Source organism: Phoca vitulina, unplaced genomic scaffold (assembly GCF_004348235.1).
Source record: "Phoca vitulina isolate PV1807 unplaced genomic scaffold, GSC_HSeal_1.0 scaffold20, whole genome shotgun sequence".
Lineage (NCBI taxonomy): Eukaryota > Metazoa > Chordata > Mammalia > Carnivora > Phocidae > Phoca > Phoca vitulina.
The window spans coordinates 10,114,286-10,127,744 of NW_022589723.1; the positions used below are offsets into that span (position 1 = coordinate 10,114,286).

The 13,459-nt window shown below is 40.6% G+C and overlaps 1 protein-coding gene across 3 annotated transcripts in view; it reads left to right on the forward strand.

Moving 5' to 3' along the window:
- Window positions 1-8,355: 8,355 nt before the first annotated feature.
- Window positions 8,356-13,459, forward strand: part of MGA (MAX dimerization protein MGA) — a 166,550-nt gene continuing 161,446 nt past the window's right edge. The window contains exon 1 of one of the 3 annotated variants that reach the window (XM_032418052.1): window positions 8,356-8,480. The gene's annotated coding sequence lies outside the window, so the exon portion shown is untranslated. Of the gene's footprint in view, window positions 8,481-8,676; window positions 8,773-8,944; window positions 9,186-13,459 lie in introns of those variants that run through there. The other 2 variants (XM_032418053.1, XM_032418055.1) reach the window with 2 other exon arrangements.

Sequence of the window (13,459 nt, forward strand, 5' to 3'; positions counted from 1 at the left end):
GTGCCCTGCTATATGTTACAATTTAAGCAATTGTTAAACCGCTTTCCAAAGGATGGTTACCGTTTTATACTCCTGGCAACAGCGTATGAGAGTTTCAGTTGCTCCAAATCTAGCCAACCCTAGTTATTGTCAAGTTTTTAAATTTTAGACATTCTAGGGGGTATGAGTGGTATCTCACTGTCGTTTTAATTTGTACCTCCATGATAATAGTATTTTGCATCTTTTCATATCCTTATTAGCAATTTGTAGATATTTTTTGTTGTGTCAGTTCAAGGCTTTTGCCCATCTAAAAAAATATTGTGTTGCTGTCTTATTATTGAGTTATTAGGGGTTCTTTTTTTTTTTTAAAGATTTTATTTATTTATTTGAGAGAGAAAGAATGAGACAGAGAGAGAGCATGAAAGGGGGGAGGGTCAGAGGGAGAAGCGGACTCCCTGCTGAGCAGGGAGCCCGATGCGGGACTCGATCCCGGGACTCCAGGATCATGACCTGAGCTGAAGGCAGTCGCTTAACCAACTGAGCCACCCAGGCACCCGAGTTATTAGGGGTTCTTTCTGTGTTCCAAATATTTGTCCTTTGTCAGATGTCTGTATTGTGACTACATATTAATGGAGTAGAAGACAATATTATTAAGGTATTAGTTATTCACAGTTACGGAGTCAGTGCAATTCCAATTAAAATACCAGGGGTGGGGGTCATAGAAATTGACAAGCTGATTCTAACATTTATGTGGAAATACAAAGGACCTAGAATAGTCAAAACAATTTTGAAAAGGGTGCCTGGCTGGTTCAGTTGGTAGAGCATCTGACTCTTGATCTTGAGGTCATGAGTTTGAGTCCCATGTTGGGTATAAAGATTACTTAAAAAAGAAAAAAAAAAAAAACTTGACCTCAAGACTTACTATACAGCTACAGAAATCAAGGTAGCATGGCATTAGTACATGGAAAAATAAACAGGTCAATGAAACAAAATAGAGTCTAGAAATAGACCCAAACATATGTAGTCAATTGATTTTTGAAAAAGGATGTTGTGGTAGGCAGCCTCTAAGATGACCTCCAATGATTCGTACCTCCTGGTATTCATACCCTTATGTGATCTCCCTTTGGGTGAGGGCTGACGGAAGTAACAGGTGTTACTTCTGGGATTAGCTTTAGAAAAGACTCTGGCTTACATCTTGGGCACACTTTTTCTCTCTTGGGTGGCTTGCTACTGGTAAAGAGCTAGCTGACATGTTGTAAAGCAGCCTTGTAGAGAAACCCATGTGGCAAGGGATCAATGTCTGCCAAGAACCACAAGAATGAGCTTGGAAGCAGGCTCTGCTTCCCTTCAATCAAGCCTTCAGATGAGCTCCAGTCCTGGCCGATAGCTTGACTGCAACCTCATGAGAAACTTTCTTCCAGAGGCACCCAGGTAAACAGTGCCCAGATTCCTTAACCACAGAAAGTATAAGGTAATAAATATTTGCTCTTTAAACCTAGTAGGTCTGGGGTAATTTGTTACACAGTGGTAGGTAACTAATACAGGTACCAAGGTAACTCAAAGGGGGGAAAAGTCTTCAACAAATAGTGTTGAATCAACTTGATATTTTTATGGGGGGAAAAAAAAATGAACCTCAACCCCGACCTCACACCATACACTGATATTAATTTGAGGTAGATATTAGACCTAAATGTAAAGGCTAAAACTATAATACTCCTGCAAAAAACAGAGAAGAAAATCTTTATAACTTTGGGTAGGCAAAGATTTCTTAGATAAGATACAAAACTAACCATTAAAGAAAAGGTCAATAAATGGACTTTATCAATGGTTTTTAAATTAAGGCATTCTATGATGAGATCTGTGCTTCAGAAAAGTAAGATATATCTGGGAGCAGTCTAGATGGCTGTTTCTCTTTCTGCGTCACACACACAAATGCTCAATACTAATAATCATTGGAAATGGTCACGTTCAGTGAAGTTGAAATGGTAAATGAGTATCAGACACATCAGTCTTAGCTTATATATTCATTTATTCCTTCTTCCTGTCAAGAAATATCTGCTGACTTTTTAAAATTGTGGTAAAATATATATAACATAAAATTTACCATCCTATTTCTAAGTGTATAGTTCAGTAGTGTGAAGTATATTTGCAGTTTTGTACAACCAGTCTCCGGAACTCTTTTTTTTTTTTTTAAAGATTTTATTTATTTATTTGACACAGCGAAAGAGGGAACACAAGCAGGGGGAGCAGGAGAGGGAGGAGCAGGCTTCCCGCCGAGCAGGGAGCCCGATGCGGGGCTCAATCCCAGGACCCTGGGATCATGACCTGAGCCGAAGGCTGACGCTTAACGATTGACCCACCCAGGCGCCCCTACTTTCTGTCTCTATTAATTTGACTACTTTAGATACTTTGTATAAGTGGAAACATAAAGTATTTGTCTTTTTGTGACTGGCTTATTTCATATACTACAATACCCTCAAGATTCATCTGTGTTGTAACGTGCGTCAGATTTTCACTCTTTTTTAAGGCTGAATAGTATTCTATTATATGTATATACTACATTTTGCTTATCCATTCATCTGTCCATGAACATTTGGGTTGTTTCTATCTTTTGACTATTCTGAAGAATGCTGCTATGAATCGGGGTGTACAAATATCTCTTCAACACCCTACTTTCAATTCTTTTAAATACACATTCAGAAGTGGAATTGCTGGATTATACGGTAATATACTTTTGTTTTTTTTAGGGACTGCCATACTGTCTTCCATAGTGGCTGCACCATTTTACACTTCTACTAACAATGCACTAAGGTTTCAATATCTCCATTTCCTTGCCAACACTTGTTATTTTCTGTTTTTATTTATCTATTTTTTTGTGGGGGAGGGGCAGAGGGAGATGGAGAGAGAGGATCTTAAGCAGGCTCTATGTCCAGTGTAGAGCCTGATGTTTGGCTCGATCTCATGACCCTGAGGTCACAGCTTGAGCCGAAATCAAGAGTCAGATGCTGGGCGCCTGGGTGGCTCAGTTGTTAAGCGTTTGCCTTCGGCTCAGGTCATGATCCCAGGGTCCTGGGATCGAGCCCCGCATCGGGCTCCCTGCTCCGCGGGAAGCCTGCTTATCCCTCTCCCACTCCCCCTGCTTGTGCTCCCTCTCTCGCTGTGTCTCTCTCTGTCAAATAAATAAATAAAATCTTAAAAAAAAAAAAAGAGTCAGATGCTAAAAAAAAAAAATCAGATACTTAACCTACTGAGCCTCCCAGGTGCCCCTATTTTCTGTTAAAAAATTTTTTATTTTTAAATAGTAACCATCCTAAGAGGTGTGAAGTGGTATCTCATTGTGTTTTTGATTTGCATTTCCCTAATGATCAGGGATGTTGAGTACATTTTAATGGGTTTATTGGCCATTTGTATATCTTCTTTGGGGAAATGTCTATTCAAAGCCTTTGCCCAGTTTTTTTTTTAAAGATCTTTTATTTATTTGAGAGACAGAGAGCACGAGCAGGGGGAGGGGCAGAGGGAGAGGGAGAAGCAGACTTCATGATGAGCAGGGAGCCCGATGTGGGACTCCATTCCATGACCCCAAGATCATGACCTGAGCCAAAGTCAGACAGTTAACCAACTGAGCTACCCAGGTGTCCCCTTGGCCCATTTCTTAATTGAGTTTTTGTTGTTGTTGTTGAATTGGAGTTCTTTGTTTATTCTGGATATTAAAGTTTTATCAGATATATAGTTTGCAGGTATGTTTTCACTTGCTGTATTTTATATGCCAGATACTTTTCAGGATGCTGAGAATACAGAGGAGGCTTCTACTCTCATCTTGGGTAGAGGCAGAAGGGAAACAATAAAATAAGGTCCTTTGAGAAAATGAGAACTGCCATAAAGAAAATAAAATGGGGTGAGGGGTGCATGGCTGGCTCAGTTGGAAGAGCATGTGACTCTTTTTCTTTTGGTAAAGATTTTATTTTTTTGACAGAAAGAGATAGTGAGAACAGGAACACAAGCAGGGGGAGTGGGAGAGGGAGAAGCAGGCCCCCTATGGAACAGGAAGCCCAATACAGGGCTCGATCCCAGGACCCCGGGACCATGACCTGAGCCGAAGGCAGACGCTTAATGACTGAGCCACCCAGGCGCCCCAGCATGTGACTCTTGATCTCAGGGTTGTGAGTTCAAGCCCCATGTTGGGTGTAGAGATTATAAATGAATAAACTTTTATTTATTTATTTTTTAAAAAATGTTTATTTATTTATTTGAGAGAGAGAGAGCACAAGCAGGGGGAACAACAGAAGGAGAGGGAGAAGCAGGCTCCCCGCTGAGCAGGGAGCCCGATGCAGCGCTGGACCCACGGACCCCGGGATCATGACCTGAGACGAAGGCAGACGCTTAACCGACTGAGCCACCCAGGCGCCCCAAATAAATAAACTTTTTAAAAAAGAAAAAAAATGGGGTGATAAAATAGAGATGACCAGTGGGTGAAGGCAGTCCCCTTTATTTTTTTATTTTTATTTTTTATTTTTTTTAAAGATTTTATTTATTTATTTGAGAGAGAGAATGAGAGACAGAGAGCATGAGAGGGAGGAGGGTCAGAGGGAGAAGCAGACTCCGTGCCGAGCAGGGAGCCCGATGCGGGACTCGATCCCGGGACTCCAGGATCATGACCTGAGCCGAAGGCAGTTGCTTAACCAACTGAGCCACCCAGGCGCCCTAGGGCAGTCCCCTTTAGATAGGGTAGTCAGTTAAGACTTTTCTCTTAGAAAGTTACATTTGAGCTGATGAGAATCACAGAGTAAGGATGATAACAATGATCAAGGGTGCACAAACCACAACAATGATAAGGAGGTAAGGGCCAGATCAGTTAGGTTCACAGGTCAAGGTAAACTGTGAATTTTACCTTAAGTGTAATATGAAACATTGGCCATTTTCAAAGAGAGGAGTCACAAGATCTCACTAATATTTTTAAAAGATCACTTTTGCTGGTCTGTGAAGAATGATTATGTAGTTAGGGGAGATGAAAAGCAAGATTCCAATGATTGTTCTTTCTTCGGGCTCTTTTTTTATATCACAATCAGGCAATTGTCCCCCACATTCTCTTATGTTTCTAAATTTATATCACATCATGGTCATTGGCAATTGGAGTCTTCCTTAATAAAATGGACTTCTAGCAACTTCCTCCATTTCTATATCATTCAGTGTGTCCTAGGTTACATGTGCTAACTGACAATCCCAAATCCCAGTGTCTCAAAACAACATAAGTCCTTTCTTGTTCATACTACATATTCACTCTTAGTTGGCTGGGGATATCTGCTCTGTGTCATCCATTTTATGGGACCAAGGCTGATAGAGTAACCACCAGTTGAAGCATTGTTGGTAGCTGTGGCAAAAGGAAAGGGAAAATGGGTAATTGCACATTGGTATTTAAACCTTCCTAGAAGTAATACATGTTACTTCCACTCACATTCATTGCCAAGTGAATAGTCACTCCTAACTTCAAAAGAGCAAGAAAAACAATTATATCATGTTCTAGGAAGTTGGGTGAACCAGAAATATTTGAGAATAGCATAAATGTCTACAATTACTTCCAAGATCACTGCTAATACTCTTCAGCACTCAGTAAAATATCTGTCCAAAACATACAGACTTTATAACTTCCTGTATTCTATAATTAGATATATTTGTTTATATTAAAGAAATTATTTCACTCATTCTTACTAAGAGCATTCCCCGTGTAGGACATTACAAACCTTTCAGTGGTCTATTGTAAAACAATAGAGATGACAGGTGTATTCTGAAATCAACTTTAACATGCTATTACCATTATAATGAAATCTCTATATTTGTAGGGTCTCATAAAGATAGCGGTTGAACTAATGAAATGGTGTAAGAAATGGAAAGTAGGGTTTGGACTTACAAGATGTTTAAGCATTAGAAGCAGCAGAACTTTGTGACCATTTGAATGTGGAAAACAGGTAAGAAAGAGCAGTGAAGGATAACGGAGGTTTCCTAGACTGAAAGACTTCTTGGAATGGTGGTGTCATTGCCCATGTAAGGGAATGCAGTAGTAGCTGGTGTGTGGAGTGAACGGTTGGAAAATTAGTTTGACTTTGGAAATATTAAATTTCAGATGTCTGTGGGAAACTCTGCCTTAGCTAAATCCTCTTTTTGTTAGAAATTTATGAAGGTATTGGAAAAGAAACCACTGGAAGGAGACTGGGAATGGAGCATCTAAAACATTGTGTTATATAAGTGAAGAGTGAACTTTGAGGATGTCTTTACTCTGAGGTATGTAAATGTAAACATTTTTTAACCTACTTGAAGCAAAGGCACAGGTGCCCCCTCCACTCTCTATTTCTGTATCATCATTATTTTACTTCAGTAATGTCTACAGTTCAGCATTTTAACATGTTAAGAGAAAAAAAACTTGAAATGAAGGCAGGAGATAATGTAACAATATGCACCAACAGATGGACAACAGTCACCAAAGAGTCTAAAAAAGATCTGCAGTGTAAAAATCTGTTAGTGTGCCTCTAGCACTGTCTAGGGGAGAAACAGAATAGTGGAGAAAAAAGAATTCAAGAGTGTGCTGTGTTGGATAGAGTACAGGCTCCTGGTTAGAATACAACCTTTACCACTAACTAGTACACACATTTACAGAATGCCTCCTATGCATCAGGGACTGTGACAGGTGTTTTAAATATTTTTATCTCAGAATCATCATGACAATCCAAGACTAGGATTGGCCATAGTTTGCAGTTAAAGGTACTGAGGCTCAGAAAGTTAAAAAACCTGTTTAAGGTCGAAGTACAGTAAATGGGAGAACTGCAGGTTCACCCAGATGGGCCTGACTTCAACAACTGGGCTCTTTCACCTATAGCCAGTAGACCCCAAACCTAGTTGTGCACCACAATCACTGGAGAACATGTTAAAACACATTTTCCAGTTTCCCATTCAAGACAGTTTTAGGAGATGGTAATATTAGAATAGTACTTTGCTCTCATGGTTGTTGTTAGGATTAAATGTAATCAAGTATATTGGAGTGTTTTATTAACTTCAAGTTTAACATAGTTATGCTTATAATTTAAAGGTTTTATTCATTTTTGTAACAGATTTTTTAAAAAAGGTAATCTTTCCACCCAACATGGAGCTCCAACCTACAACTGTGAGATCAGGAGTTACATGCTCTAGCCACTGAGCCAGCCAGGGGCCCCTTAACAGTTTTATAAAATGCGATCAACTAATTCCCTTTCTTTTGTTTTTCTAGTCAGAAAATAATTTTCTGATTATTAATTAGGCTTATCAAATATCTTAAAGTCAGAAAAGTGTGCCCAAAACTGTGTGTTTTGGCTCAGTAACATTATGAATTAATACATTTATTTTTTTTTTTAAGATTTTTATTTATTTATTTGACACACAGAGAGACAGTGAGAGAGGGAACACAAGCAGCGGGAGTGGGAGAGGGAGAAGCAGGCTTCCCGCTGAGCTGGGAGCCTGATGTGGGGTTCCATCCCAGGACCCTGGGATCATGACCTGAGCCGAAGGCAGACGCTTAACGACTGAGCCACCCAGGCGCCCCAATACATTTAATTTCTAGTTTATAAATCGGCACTCTTGTGAGTCTGACCAGCGCTAGTCAAATTCCCCAAGCTTAATCATCCCTTTGTTAACTGAAAAAATAGCTTTGAAATCAGAATAGCTGAGGAATGGAGTTCAAAGCAAAAGAGGTATGAATTGTTCTAACTGGTGGCTTCATGGGATTAAAATATCAGGGTTTGTCCTGGAGGTTGGTCTGTGACTACTACAAAATTAACTCATTCTGATCTAAGATCACCTTTTCTCACCGTTAGCAGATGGTGTTTTTCTCGGGTCCAATATACCATAGCTAGAGCGGGTTGAACCAGAAACTACAATAGGGCCACATCTCTGGCCCCTTTAAAATGCCTCCTGCTTCTTCCACCCCCACTCTCACCAACAATAGCAGTAACGTTACCATGAAAAGTTTGGTCTTCTATCCTAAGAGAAACTCCAAGTATTATTTCCACTTCCTACTGGGTTTTGTAGTTAAGTTGTATTTAAATTAGCATTCTTTTCCACTAACCATGAAAGGCTGATAGTTTCGTAGTAGGCAAATACTCTTGTTGTTTTGTTGCAATATTCACAAAGGCACTCAACAGGCACTTACTAAATGCATACTCCATGAAGAAAGGTTAAGCGGTTTCCCCAAGACCACACAGATGAACAAGTGGGGAAAAAGGGGCACTGAAAGTGCCTGCTCTATCCAGTCACGCTCCGATAACTACTCAAACCGCCTCACTCCCAGCCCAAGAACCCGGCTTTCAAGGGGACATGAAAGGAACACCCCGGAGGTGAGAGCCAGGAAATCGGGAGAGGTGCTTTTCCCGGCATGCTCTGCAGCACACTGAGGGGCGCCAGACGTATCCCGGCGTGCATCGGGGAGCGCCCAAGGGCGATGGTTCCCGGCTCCTGAAGAGGCACGCGAAGTTAAACCGGTAGGTGTGAGCTTACTTAGTTTTGAGACCCGGCTTTTTCGTTTCCCCTTTATGAATGTAACCCCAAAGCGGCAAAAAAGGAGGTCCTCTAACTACCCTCCCTTTCCGCGTGCGAATGACTTTCGGCGCCGCTTCGAGCACGGTGCCAGGTGATTAGCGGTTAGGGGCGGGCCTGATATGAACACGTGACCAAACCTGGCAGCCAATGACTAGCCGGGTGGTCCGGCAGCGCGAGGATTCCGGGACCCGTGAGCGGAGCGGCGCGTGGGCCCGTTCCGGTCGGCCCCGGCAGGTACGCGCAGGCGCCTTGGTTGCCACGCGCCCCGTTCGTCCCCACGCGCCCAGTGGCGTGTACTTGGCGCGAGGTGTTAAGAGTCTGTTTGGGTGTTTTTGTTGGGGGGGGAAGGGGAAAATGGGGGGGGGGGGCAGGGGCGTCACGTGGACGCCGCAGCCAATCGCAGGTTGAGGCGCACCCACAGCTTTCCCCGGCGCCCCGGGGTGCGACGTGTTCAGTGAGGTTCGGCTCAGCCTTCACTGTCTGAGCGCTCTTTCGAAGCGCGTGTGCGGCCTGTAAAATCTGGCCACGGGTTTTCGTGGCGTCCTGCCCCGCTGTGAGCACGGACGACAAGTTCTCGGCAAAATGGCTGCTGGAAAGAGTCGCCTAGCAGGGGGAGCGCCGGGGCCGCGTGAAGGTCACATGACGAGGTTGGCAGCGCGTGCTGCTGGCGCGGGGAAGGGGGAGGGTGGTGGGGGAGAGGCGTGGCCAGTCACGTGCCGTCGACTGCGCCGACCTGTGGTTTTCTCTAGTGTCCTTGCTGCGGCGTGATCCGTCTGCTTTTGCTCCTCCCACCTCGAAGCGTGGCAGTCGTCGGCGAGAGGCTGTATGGTGTGGTGGCATGAGCTGTGGTCTGGGAATTGAGAGGACCTTGGGTATAGGCCTTTGGCTACTTCTGTAATGAGCAAGTCCTGTTGCCACTCCCGGCCTCCATTTTCTCATTTCTGTGTAAGATTTTTTAAGGCCTCCCTATGGTATGTGACCTCTACCTAATCCCAGTCTCATGCAGATAATAAGAATTAAGGAACGAAATGAGACAAGCCCGTCTCCCCACAAGAAAAAAGAAATCCACACTGTATCCTTCCCATCACAGTGATGTGGGAAACCTGGAGATAATTTCTTATAATATTCTGGGCATATCTGTCCATATTTATCAATTGCATTTATATTCTGCCTTTCCACTCTGTTCTTTGAAAAGTATTCTGGCTTTTAGAGGGCTAGTCTCTATGTGTATCCTGGAAAGAAGTCAAGAGTTAAGTAGTATTGTCTATTAACTGTGGAGCTGGGGGAACAAGTAGAAGAGATTTGCTGATGCTCCATAAGGCTGTGACTAGAAGGACCTAGAAGTCGTCCTCTCCACTGGGTGGGACAATATTTGTAAAATTTTTGAGGCTTCCTTGCCACCGACCTTTGTTTGATGTTTTTCATGGTGTTCTGCTCCCAGCTCCAGCCCTTCATTTTGTCAAGGGATAGGGCTTTAGTGAAATGAAGCAGGCTGTTCTGTATTTTTCATATCACTGCTTATGTTTTGTGTGCTACCCTTTGATGTATCTTAAAGGGCCTTTGAATTTTGTGGGATCACAATCTGGAAAACATTTTTTGAGTAAGCATTATAACAATAGTTACCACTTTTGAACAATTATAATGTTAAAATCTTTCTAGCTTAGTATTTTGTATGTCTTAATTCATTTAGTTAACAAACTTACGAGGTAAGTACTATTACCTCCATTTTACCAAAGAGGAAAATAGATTAAGTAACTTGCATTAGCTCATGTGGCTGATAATTTCACATAATTCCAACCATAATGCCTTTGCAAATTTGACAATGATTCCAAAGTTCATTTGGAAGAATGAATCTGTAAAGTAAGAAAAGTTTTGAAAGAGTGAAGTGTGTGTGTGTGTGTGTGTGTGTGTGTGTGTGGGGAACTTGTACTAGTGAATATATAAATAAAGCTATGATAATCAAAATGAGTAGTAACTGGAATAGATGGAGCAGTGGTACAGAATAATAAATTTAGAAATATTTAAAGCTATTTAGTATTATACAGGTGGTTTTTCACGTTAGTTGAGAGAGAATTTCAAAATTGTGTTGGAACAATTGGCTAACCATTTGAAAAATAATAATAAAATGGAATCCTACCAAATGTAAGTAAAATAAAATCCAAGTGAATTAAATAGTTAAATATAAAATGTGAAGTCAGCAGGCACCTGGCTGGCTCAGTTGGTTGCCACTCTTGAACTCGGGGTTGTAAATTAAAGCCCCGCGTTGGGCATAGAGATTATTTAAAAATAAAATCTTTTAAATGTCAAGTCAGAAAATAACCACTTTAAAAAAATGGGTAAACATTTTTCCAGTCTTGAGATGGGATGAGCTGTTCTAAGCATGACTGTAAAGGCAGAATCCATAAAGGCAGGTATTGTTTGAATTACTGCATAAAACAATGTGTAATTGGCAAAAACATTATAAAGTTAAAGACATTTATTCGCTCAGTATTTAGTATATTTATTGAGTGCTTACTATGTGCCAGGCAGTTTTTCAGGTGTAGGGTATCCAATGATGAGCAATGCCAGGCAGATTGTGGGGGAAAAAATTTGCACCATATGTTGGACTTGTAAATTTAATGACTTTAATATCTAGTAGATGGGCTAAAGATACGTGAATAGGTAGATCACATACATAGAGAAAAATAACCAATAAAGATACAGATTCATTATTTTTTTACTTATAATCAAGTAACACAAAGCAACCCCCCCAACCCCCAGTCTGGCACTTTTGCATATACATGATAAAGTGTTAATATGTATTGGCATAGGAGTGAGGAAATTGGCACGCTCATACACTGCTGTTAGTGGATATTTATATGGGAACATCCTTCTTGAAGGGTATTTTGGCTGTATGTACTGAAAGCATTCAAAACCTGTATGCCCTTTGACTCAGCAGCTTTTCTTTGTAAGGCACTAATTCGTAAGTTTGGAAAGATGTTTATTAAAGAGTTGTTTTTGTAGTATTTTTTTATAATAGCTAAAACTTGGAAAAAAAAGTTAAATAATAGGCAGTCGGTTAAATAAATATGATACTTTCATAGATGATAATACCTTGTAGTTAGTAGATATAATATAGATTTCTACTAATTACTTGGAATGCTTATATATTTTGTTAGGTAAAATGTGTAGGAAGATTGCATTTTTTGTAGGACTGTACGTATATGTGTCTAAAAGTCTAAAATTTACGTAAAAGTCTAAAATGGTATACATCAAATGTAATGGTGATTTTATTTGAGTGGTAGGGTTTTGGATGAATTTAAAAAACAAGCAGCATTTTTTAGAACAGTTTTAGATTTATAGAAAAACTGCAAAGATGATATAATGGAGTTCCCATACACCCACTCAACACCCAGTTTTCTGTATTAGCATCTTATGTTAGTATGGTATATGTATTATAAAGAATGAACCAATAAATACTAATACATTATTATTAACTAAAGTCCACAGTATAATCAGATTTCTTTAGTTTTTATCTAATGTCCTTTTTCTTTTCTTTTTTTTAAAAGATTTTTATTTATTTGATAGAGCACAAGCAGGGGGAGCAGCAGGCAGAGGGAGAAGCAGGCTCCTGGCCGAGCAGGGAGCCCGATGTGGGACTCAATCCCAGGACCCTGGGATCATGATCTGAGCCGAAGGCAGACGCCCAACCCACTGAGCCACCCAGGCACTCCTAATGTCCTTTTTTTATTCCAGGATTCCATCCAGGATACCACGGTACTTTTTTTTAATGTACTAGTGCTTTATTTTTATTATTTTTTTAAGTTTTTATTTAAATTCCAGTTAGTTGGGGTGCCTGGCTGGCTCATTTGGCAGAACATGCAACTCTTGATCTCAGGGTTGTGAATTTGAGCCCCACATTGGGTGTAGAGATTACTTAAAAATAAAACTTAAAAGAAATTCCATTTAGTTAACATACAGTGTAATATTAGTTTCAGGTGTACAGTGTAATGATGCAACACTTCCATACATCACCTGAAGCTCATCACAACAAGTGCACTCCTTTTTTTTTTTTTAAAAAAAAACAAGGGCACTCCTTAATCCCAATAATTTATCCCAGTCCTCTCGCCTACCACCCTCCTGGTATCCATCAGCTTGTTCTCTATAGTTAGGAGTTTGTTTCTTGGTTTGCCTACTTCTCTCTCCCCCGCCACGCTTAACCCCCTTTGCTCATTTGTTTTGTTTCTTTTTTTTCCTTAATATTTATTTAAGTAATCTCTATATCCAGTGTGAGGCTCAAACTCAACCCAAGATCAAGAGTCGCATGTTCCACAGACTGAGCCAGCCAGGCACCCCTCACTTGTTTCTTAAATTCCACATATGAGTGAAATCATACGGTATTTGTCTTTCTCTGGCTTATTCCACTTAGCGTTCTACTCTCTAGCTCCATCCATGTTGTTGCGAATGGCAAGATTTCATTCTTTTTTTATGACTAATATTCCATCTTCTTTATCCATTTATCAATTGATGGATCCTTGGGCTGTTTCCATAATTTGGCTATTGTAGATAATGCTGTTATACTAATGTTCTATTAAAGGGTGAAATTCCAGGGAAGAAGGTGTGAGGGAGGAAAAGGAAGTGAGGTAAGGAAAAGGTGAAAACAAACAAGGGATGTATTATCAAGATGGCTATAGCTTCATTGCAAACAAAGCTGATTGCTTGATTTTCCAAGGCATTTCCAGAGAGTTCATATGAAGCTATTGCCTTTCAGAACTATTACACAGCCACAATACTTTTGGTAATTATGTCCCTTTGAGAACTTCTTGGTTATAATAGTTTCTCAGACTCTTTTTTGGCATATGAAAATTCATTATGTCAGGTTTTCACCATCAAAACTTATGGTCTTGGTCTTTCCTTCTTGCCTTTGTGTAAGGCCAAAAGA